Below are 8,873 nucleotides of genomic sequence, written 5' to 3' on the forward strand. Positions count from 1 at the left end.
AAAGTTTACCTCCTGTATTGTCCTTGGCTGGTGCCGTAGTTTGAGCGGGACCCCTGGGCCCAAATCTGCCTATCAGATTGTTCTACTTGTAGATTTCTAGGACCCTCTGGATCCTTTATTTTGCTGTTCTCCCATGCGTCTCTCATTTAGAGTCCCAATAGGATGCCTTCCCCTCTGTCCCAGTTTCCTGGTAAGTGAAGGCTTTCGTGGGACATGCCCTTGGGCTAGTATGCAGATATAAGTGAGTATATACCATTTGATTCTTTCTGCAAAATATGGAACGCTTCACGAATTTGCGTGTCATCCTTGCGCAGGGGCCATGCTAATCTTCTCTGTATCCGTTCCAATTTTTAGTATATGTTCTGCCGAAGCGAGCACGCAAAAATTGTTTTTATCTGCAGAAGCATGCTGCTGCTGAGCTACAGAAATGTTTATTATTTCTAGATGGTTGTTTTTAATGCTTGAAGTTAGCTAAAGGTTATTTTCCCTCATTACACTAATATGAAAACTCTTACAAGTGACAAACACCTGAAATTCTATGCTAGTTTCTTATTAAATGGCTTGGACCTGATAAGCTCTACATGTTTGCCTACAAACTTAGGAAGAGCCATAGAGTGCATTGAAAATTCATTAGAAGAAGAACAACCAATTCTATCAGAACAAAGTAGGAAGTACCCTCACTGTAAGGCTGGCCTAGTTAGAGCTACTACTGCTGTGATGAAACACCATGACCAAAGCAACTTGAGAGGAAAGGGTTTATTCGCTCACACTTTCCACATCATTGTTCATCAATGAAGGAAGTCAGGACAGGAACTCAAAAATCAGGGCAGGAATCTGGAGGCAGGAGCTAATAGAGAGGCCATGGAGGGATGCTGTCTACTGGCTTGCTCCTAATGACTTGTTCTGCCTGCTTATAGAACCCAGACTACCAGCTCAGGGATGGGCCGGTTCTTCCCTCATCAACCACTAATAAAGAAAATGCCCTACAGGCTTGCCTACACAGTTGAACTTAATTTCTTAATTGAGGCTCCCTCCTCTCCAGTGACTCTAGTTTGTGTCCTGTTGACATAAAACTAGCCAGCACAATCTGGCCACATCTCCTTTCCACCTGTTTCCAGATGATAACTATGAGGTGTGATTGGACCAGAAAGTGAGATTTCAGCCCCCTCTTCTTCTATAACTGTGGCTTTCCAAGGCAGAGCTAGTAGTTTCTAACACAGCTCGGTTAGAACCCTCTTAACAACCATTCAGAAACAAACTATATTAATTAGGCAGGCAGAAAAGATATCACAAACCTTCTCACCTAGGCTTTGGGTGCTATAGACTCCTCTGGCAAATCAACATCTTCCCAGATATGTAACCTGAATGTGTGCGCAAACCTGACCCATATTCTGGAGACTACAGTGTTGGGTTTTGCATGTGCTCTGGGAAAATTCTAAGAATTGGGATGATCTATTTATCATCCAAGCCTAGAGAAAGAACAGGCCTGTAACCATCCCTCCTCAGACCTTTGAGCAGTCTGTGAGATATGCAGCACGCCTCCAGCAGGCGGAAATGAACATATTCAGAGGGGGCACGCTGAGACACTATTAAGCAGAAGCCAAAGGGGAAGATAACGACGTGTGAAAGGATTGGAAGACACTGAACTCATAGTGGCAAAACTGGTGCCTTCAGAGGATAGAAATGACACTGAAAAAAGTGTCCCAACGCGGCAGAGGAGCTTGGGAAGCAATAGCTTGAACTCACATGGAATGTCTACAAAACAGCCATGAGTCGCTGCAGCCTCTCTGCACTGCTGACTCTGTAATTCTGTGAGGTGGCTGAGCACTGTGGGCTGAGAGGGCCAGACCCTTCTTTACAACATCCATTGGCTTGCTACCACAGAAGCCAGGACACAAGTGCCATCCTCTTGTTGGCCAGCAAAGAAACATGATCTCTCTCTCTCTCCATATCCGTCTCAATGTCTCTGCCTCTCTGTGCATGCGCGCGTGTGTGTGCACGTGCGCACGTGTGTGTGCATGTTGGCTTTGTAAAGGCTGCAGAGGGCAGAGCCAGGTGGAACAGTCATTAACAATGGACACAGGGCTCCATATGATTTGCCATGCTAAAGCCATAACCAGCCTGGCAGAAATGTAGATACTCTGAAGAAACATTTGCCTTTCTTGGTCTGACTATCAGACTATTAAACATCAGACCCTCCCTAAGTGGGAAATTTCACCAGGAATCTTATTCTAGAAAGAAAGGGTGCCAGCCAGAGAGAGAACTTGCATTCTAGAAAGAGATTTCATTTCAAATAGTTCTCTGTTTGCACTTTGATCTCACCTCAGGTTGCTGGGTCTTTTTGTCCCTCTAGCCAATGTGGCCACATTGAATAAGTCTTTTTCTGCTTTCCACTTTTTTTTTTTTTTTTTGCCAGACAGGACCATAGGTTTATTGGGGCTGCACACACACACACTCACAGCATCACAATGGCACAATGGCACAGTTACTCAGGACATCAGGGTAGCCTCTGCCGTCAAAGCAGGGCTCAGAGGCAGCGGGTTACAACCTCCTCCCCTGCGGCCTTAGACCCTGCTGGGTGCTTCCTCTGGGGCAGCTGAGGAAGGGAGTGGGCTGCTGGGGTGGGCCTCGGGCCCGGCAGGGGGTGAGCGGGCAGGTTGGTCCAGCGGGGCGGGCTGGGCGGAGGCCACCTCACTCCAGGGATTGCAGCACCAGCAGCTGCTTCAGCACCTTCGTCTGGCTGGTCTCTCGGATTTCCCCTGCCAGGAACATCTCATCTTTACTTTTAATTTGGCTTTTTATTGGTTTGATGAGGGACTGGTGGCTAGACTTGACTAGGGCACAGGTTGTAACCCCCGTGTCCAATACCTAAGAAAGCCTGGCCACCTCATCAGCCTGATGAAGTTAGTGTCTCTTCAACAGCTGCCACCCAGTTTTTATGTGACTGATGCTATGGTGCTGCCTCTTAATCTCTGGGACAGTTGAGTGAGCTCTCAGCCTTCAGTGCTCTGTGACTCTAGAAAAGGAGCTCCAGGCAGAGTCAGATAGCTTCTATATGACCACAGGCTTAAGGTGCATTTTAAAGAGCATCAATACAAATGTATGCTGAAAGGGAGGGAGAAGAAAAAAGTTAGTAAAGGGAGCCAGGTCTCACAGAGATCCTCCTGCTTTCAGAGAGCTGGGAGAAGAAGAAGAAGAAGAAGAAGAAGAAGAAGAAGAAGAAGAAGAAGAAGAAGAAGAAGAAGAAGAAGAAGAAGAAGAAGAAAAAGGGTGGAGAAATGAGAACAGGTAATAGAGGAATGAACATGTGCCCATGGCCTATAGCCCCAGCTGTTGCCCTGACTCATGTCAAGTGACCCTCAGGGCACACAGAATCCCTGGGACCAAGGGATGGCTCACTGCCAACCCAACCTCTGGCTTCCAGAACTTACAAACACAAGGTTCTCCAGAAAGAGATGAGCTCCAGGGCTGCATGGGTAAAGAGAAGTGTCAGAAAGAGGGACAGATGTACTGTGTAGTGCTGTGCCGAGACAGGGCACCTGAGTCTGGAACATGGACAAGGCTTAAGAATTAAGATTATAGGGGCAGGAGAGATGGCTCAGAGGGTAAGAGCCCTGGCTGCTCTTCCAAAGGTCCTGAGTTCAATTCCCAGCGACCACATGGTGGCTCATAGCCATCTATAATGAGATCTGGCGTGCAGGCATACACGCAGACAGAACACTGTATGTGTAATATATAATAAATAATAAATCTTTAAAAAAAAAAGAATTAAGATTATAAAAGGGAGGGTCCAGGCTATATAGTAAACCCTGTGCTGTAAAACTGCTAGCTCGTGCATAGAAGCTTACTTTTATTTGCAGCTTGTGTCTACAGAAAATAAAGAGACCTTCCAGAGGCTGGAGAAGAGAGAGCTTAGGGAAGTGGGGTCAGCCTGATGGCTTCTTAGCTGAGAGCTGAAAATTAGGGACAGAGCTGCATACCAGCACTGAACTCTAAGCAGGAAGAGCCAGTGTGATCTCAGTCTAACAGAGACATAAACTGAACTCATGACCTAAGTCGGCTTCCTAGAATTTTAAGATCAACTAAAATACATGTGAAAAGATCAAGATATGTGCAGAATTTCAAGTCTGTTAATCGGGGCTGTTTTCTACCTGGTGTACAGACCTGGTGTTCAGGTCAAGTTCAGATCTTTACTTCCTTCCTATGGTCCCTCTTAAGATTTCCACTTAACAGTGTACCATGATACATTTATATCCTTTCCTTTTCACATTCTCTCTCTCTCTCTCTCTGTGTGTGTGTGTGTGTGTGTGTGTGTGTGTGTGTGTGTGTGTGTATGCGCGTGCATGCCCATGCGCATGCGTGTATGCATGTGTAGGCCAGAGGACAAGTTCAGATCTGTTCACCTTTCTGTTCTTCTGGAAACCCAGCTCTAAACATATTAGTGACACATCACTGATCACCCTGGATCCTTTCCTGTGAAAAGCTAGTAGAACTCTGGCCTCACGTGCATGGTCTTCCCTTCTTTAACATCTTCTTTATTACTTGTCACACTCAGTGTGTTCATCACATGTACACAGTTTCACCTCTAGAAATTTGGTTGGATTGTTGTAGTTTCCAAACAGCTAGACTTTTTAAATGCCCTTCTGCTGGTCTTGGGTCAGTAAATTGGTTTGTTTCTTAATTACAGGTCAAATTTTCTTGCAGCTTTGCCTAATATTTCTGGTTAGATTCCAGAAAATGTGAGTTGACTATTTCTATATTCTGTATTATTATTCTGTGGTATAATTGTTTATAAACAGTTTGGCCTTTTGTGGCTTGCTATTAAGTTATAAATAAGACCAGAGTAGAGCTCATTTAAGGGTGACTATGCCCTCCGTGAAGCCACACACTTTTGGAGTTCAGTTTTAGTCAGTGACAGTGGATTTTGAGCCTCCTGGACTTGTCAGGGAAGGGCGTCCCAGCCCTGCTCGCTCTGACCTTCTCTCACCTTCTCTTCTAGGATGAGATGTCTCCTTTTTTTTTTTCTGCGTGAACTGTACTCAGTGGAACACTTAAAGGACCTTATGATGTTCCCTCTCCCAGGTCTCATGGCTTTCCCAATGTGGAAACCACTGCGTGGTTCTTCCTGCTCCTCTGCAGTTGAGAAGCTAGTAGAGCTGGGTGTTCATCTTTGAGAGACCACGGTCCTTCGCTGTCTTGCTTTCAGACATCCACCTGTTTTGTGTTACTTCACAGGGAGAGAGGACTCCATCTTGTTGGGAAGCTCTTTGTGACAGTTATTCACGTGCTAGGTACCACTCACTACGTGTCTTTATAATAAATATTGCACTGTGTAGACATACTCAGGCTCCTCCTGTTATTAACTGGGCTGTGAACCGCATGCATCATATACTATTAGGGCCCTTCAGACCTGCACCCCACCTCTGTACACAGGAAGGTGGGTGATCTTTTGTCAGGATATAGCAGATGATACCACACAGAGTAGAATAAGTAGGTGTCATACTTTGCATCACTACCATTGGTTGGCTGCCAGCGCCCCTCCTTCTACAGGGATGGAGACTTCCTGGCCACAAGCAGTTACATTACCTCCATTTGGACCTCACCTTCCCTTAGTTCTGAGCTCCCACTGTTGACCGGTGTGACTAGAACTCCAGGACATGGCTGCATAGGCAAATTTCAGTGTGTGCCCCTGCAAAGGCGGCTCTTAGAAATGTTCTCCTGTAGGAAGATGGATTTTCTTGGCTCCATGGGCTGCAAAAGCAATCCACACAAGCTGAGTTATCGCTTGTGGAGGGGGACACTGTGCTCAGCCTTTGAGGCTTGCTGTATGGTCGAGAATATTTTTAGCCAAAAGAAGCAAAACTTTCGGTTCTTAAAACTTGAACCATTTAAATACTAAATTTGTAGAGTTATAGCTGACAATAAAATGTGATACTTTAGTTAATAGAATGCATACATGGTTTTTTTTTTTTTTTTTTTTTTATGTGATAAACACAGAAACCTAACAAAGCCTTGTCTTGGAGAAATTCAGTGAGAACCACGGCCTGGTGATAAGGGCTTGTTGGGCTGGCTCAGATGCCTCCCAGTGGAAAGGGGCCACTTGTCCATCTCTATGCTCTCTATGGGCCAAGCTACCTCCAACATGTTTCTCCTCAGTCTCAGATGGGGGGGTGTCTTTCTGGGGAGTCAGAGTCAACCCAAAGTAAGGGAGGCAGTGAGCAGAACCCCAGGCCTAAAGAAGGTCACCTATTAATAGAAGTTTCTGTGAATCCTTGACTGGGTTACACTGTAACTCAGTGACAACCTGCCCTCCCTGTGACTCTAGGAGACAGGCTCTCTCTATGGAGCCATCCCGTGCTAGAAAGAAATTAAGCTGAGGTCCAAAGCAGATCCTTGCTTAGGGAGGTCTCTGAATTTGGCCCTGTAGGGGTAGAAAGATGCAGAGTGGTATGCAGATAGGATGCTTTGCCATTTTCAGGCCTGCTTGGTCACAAGGCATGTGAGCTCTAGCAATGTCTAGCCCTGTCTGGTTCTGAGAACACTACCAGGGTCATAGTGAGCAGAGGGGTAGCAAGGCCCCAAGCCTGGGCACTCCTCTTTTCTTTTGGAGTTTAACCTCAGACCCAGGCCCCAGGCCTATGAGGCCCCTTGTCTCAGTCTAGATGACATTCAAATTTGATAGCCACAGAGGAGCTAAAATGTGCTCCATGGCCCATTTTCAGTGAGGGCCATGGGCGGGGCCTCCCTGGTTTCTTCAGTGGTGGTTTGAAAAGAAACTGGCCGTATCTGTCCATGATGGTTTGAAACGGGCCAGGCTTTCCCCAACAGTAAGCATTCTCACAACCGCTCATTCTCAGAATAGTCCACACACCCCACAGCCTAGCCATCCTTAGTGCTTTCCTGGAACTGACTTGTTTTAAAGTCTGTTGTGCATTTGCAAAGGAGGACCCAATTCCATGACCAGCAAGGCTCTAACCTGTCCGGAGTCAATCTTTGCCCTTAGCAGTCCTGTTCTTTTGCTGCTGGGCCTGGGACCTTTCCGCCAATGTCAGCAGACTGCCTAGTCCCCATAAGAGTGGAAAGGACGAGGGAGCTACATATTCAGGGCCTAGCAGACCTCAGCTGCCTGTTCACACCTACAAAGAGATGTGATTTGGCGCCGAAGACATATATCCTGCAGAATCAACCAGATGGCACCCTGGAATTCAGGCTAGGTCCAGGCTAGGCCATCCAGCAGCTGCAGATGTGCCTTGCTATGTGCCTGCCTCAGGGCTTCAGAGAGATAGGCTGCACCTCCTGGTCTTTGTGCTGGAGTCTCCTGTAGCAGGTTCCTAGGCCATGGGCTGCTGAGGCCCTCCCTGGCGGAGACAGGAACACCTGCATAACCCACCTGGAAACCTGCCAGTGTCCCAGTCTCCTCTGCCATATCCAGTTCTTATCTGAAACTCAGCATAGCTCCCCTTCCCCCAGCCATTGTCCTCAGACTTTGAAGGTTGCCAATGATAATTTATCCCCCTTCCTGAACTCCATGCTGTTCTTGGCCTGGATACTGCTCTATCTCCCCTAAGCCTGGGTCACAGAGAAGATAGCTGGGCCTTACCTTGGTCTGCAGCATCTGAATCTGCAGGAGCCTGAAGCTGCACATAGTGGTCTGCCTAGGTGCTCTGATAGTGCAGGGGTCACATGGACACACACTTGTCACTGCACTTAGGGTCCTCTAAGACAAAGCCTCATCTAAAGATACTGACAATTTCCTATGCAGACACCCCCTCATGTGCTGTTTGTGGTCCTGGGGATCCAGGTAGGAAAGAACCTTCTCCACTGAACTACATCCCCAGATCAAGACCCTGTTTGCACATAAGGTCACATTTTGAGGTTTCAAATGTAGTGAATTTGGGGGTGGGCACCATCAACCCAGCAGAAGTGTTTTATTGGATCACTATGAGGGATGCTCACAGAGGCACTTCCATTCAGACTGGGTGCAGGTTCCCTGTACAGGTGTCTGCAGGTGAGAGCCTTGAGGCCTGCTGTAGGAGGGTCAGGTCAGAAGACGCTATCCAGATCCATCAAGCTGACATCCTGGACCATGCTTGTTAACAGCAGGGCTTCCAGAACTTTGCCTTTTTTTTTCCCTGGTTTTTGTTTTGTTTTGTTTGTTTGTTTTTTGAGACAGGTTTTTCTGTGTTGCCTTGGCTGTCCTGGAAATCACTCCTTATACCAGGCTCGCCTCAAACGTATAGAGATCCACCTGCCTCTGCTTCTCAAGTGCTGGGATTAAAAGTGTGCAGCAATACTGCTCTTAATTTTGTTGTTAGTGGTGGTGGTTTTTTTTAGGGGGGGGGACGGGGGAAGGGTTCAGAACTTTATAATATTGCTATAAGTCTGCAGAGGAATGGGGTTTGGTTCCCAGCACCCACACTGGGCATCCCACAACTAGCTGTAACTCCAAGCCTGGCCTCTGAGTGCGACTGGCATGCATGTGGCGCACATACTGACAAACAAGCATACACAACACAATAAAAATAAAATTAAAAATTAGGTCACCTTTTCAAACTATGCTAATAGGAGCATAAACATGAATGTCAGTTTTCATGATTCGGCTTACATTGTTGATTTCCAGGACATGGCAAGGCTTGGAGCTTTGTGGGAACATGAGGCAAGTGGCCAAGCCAGGATCCCATAAAAAAAGAGCTGAGTACCAGAAGAGGGCCTGCTTCTGGTTCTCCATTCCTCATCCGCCCACAGTACTGTACTCGCATGGCTCCCAAAGTGGGAATTCCCAGGAGAGCAAGAATTAGATGTGATTTTATAGTTAATTTTGATTAGCTGAAGGAAACAGGGAGTCTGAGGGTCGGAGACAACTGTGGAGGAAA

The 8,873-nt window shown here is 46.8% G+C and overlaps 1 non-coding gene across 1 annotated transcript; it reads right to left on the reverse strand.

The window, feature by feature from the left end:
* Window positions 1–269: 269 nt before the first annotated feature.
* On the reverse strand, window positions 270–378 carry LOC127194072 (U6 spliceosomal RNA). Its single transcript, XR_007831213.1, has one exon. It is a non-coding gene; the product is annotated as a U6 spliceosomal RNA (small nuclear RNA).
* Between the last annotated feature and the right edge of the window lie 8,495 nt (window positions 379–8,873).

Source organism: Acomys russatus, chromosome 9, assembly GCF_903995435.1.
Source record: "Acomys russatus chromosome 9, mAcoRus1.1, whole genome shotgun sequence".
Taxonomy (NCBI): domain Eukaryota; kingdom Metazoa; phylum Chordata; class Mammalia; order Rodentia; family Muridae; genus Acomys; species Acomys russatus.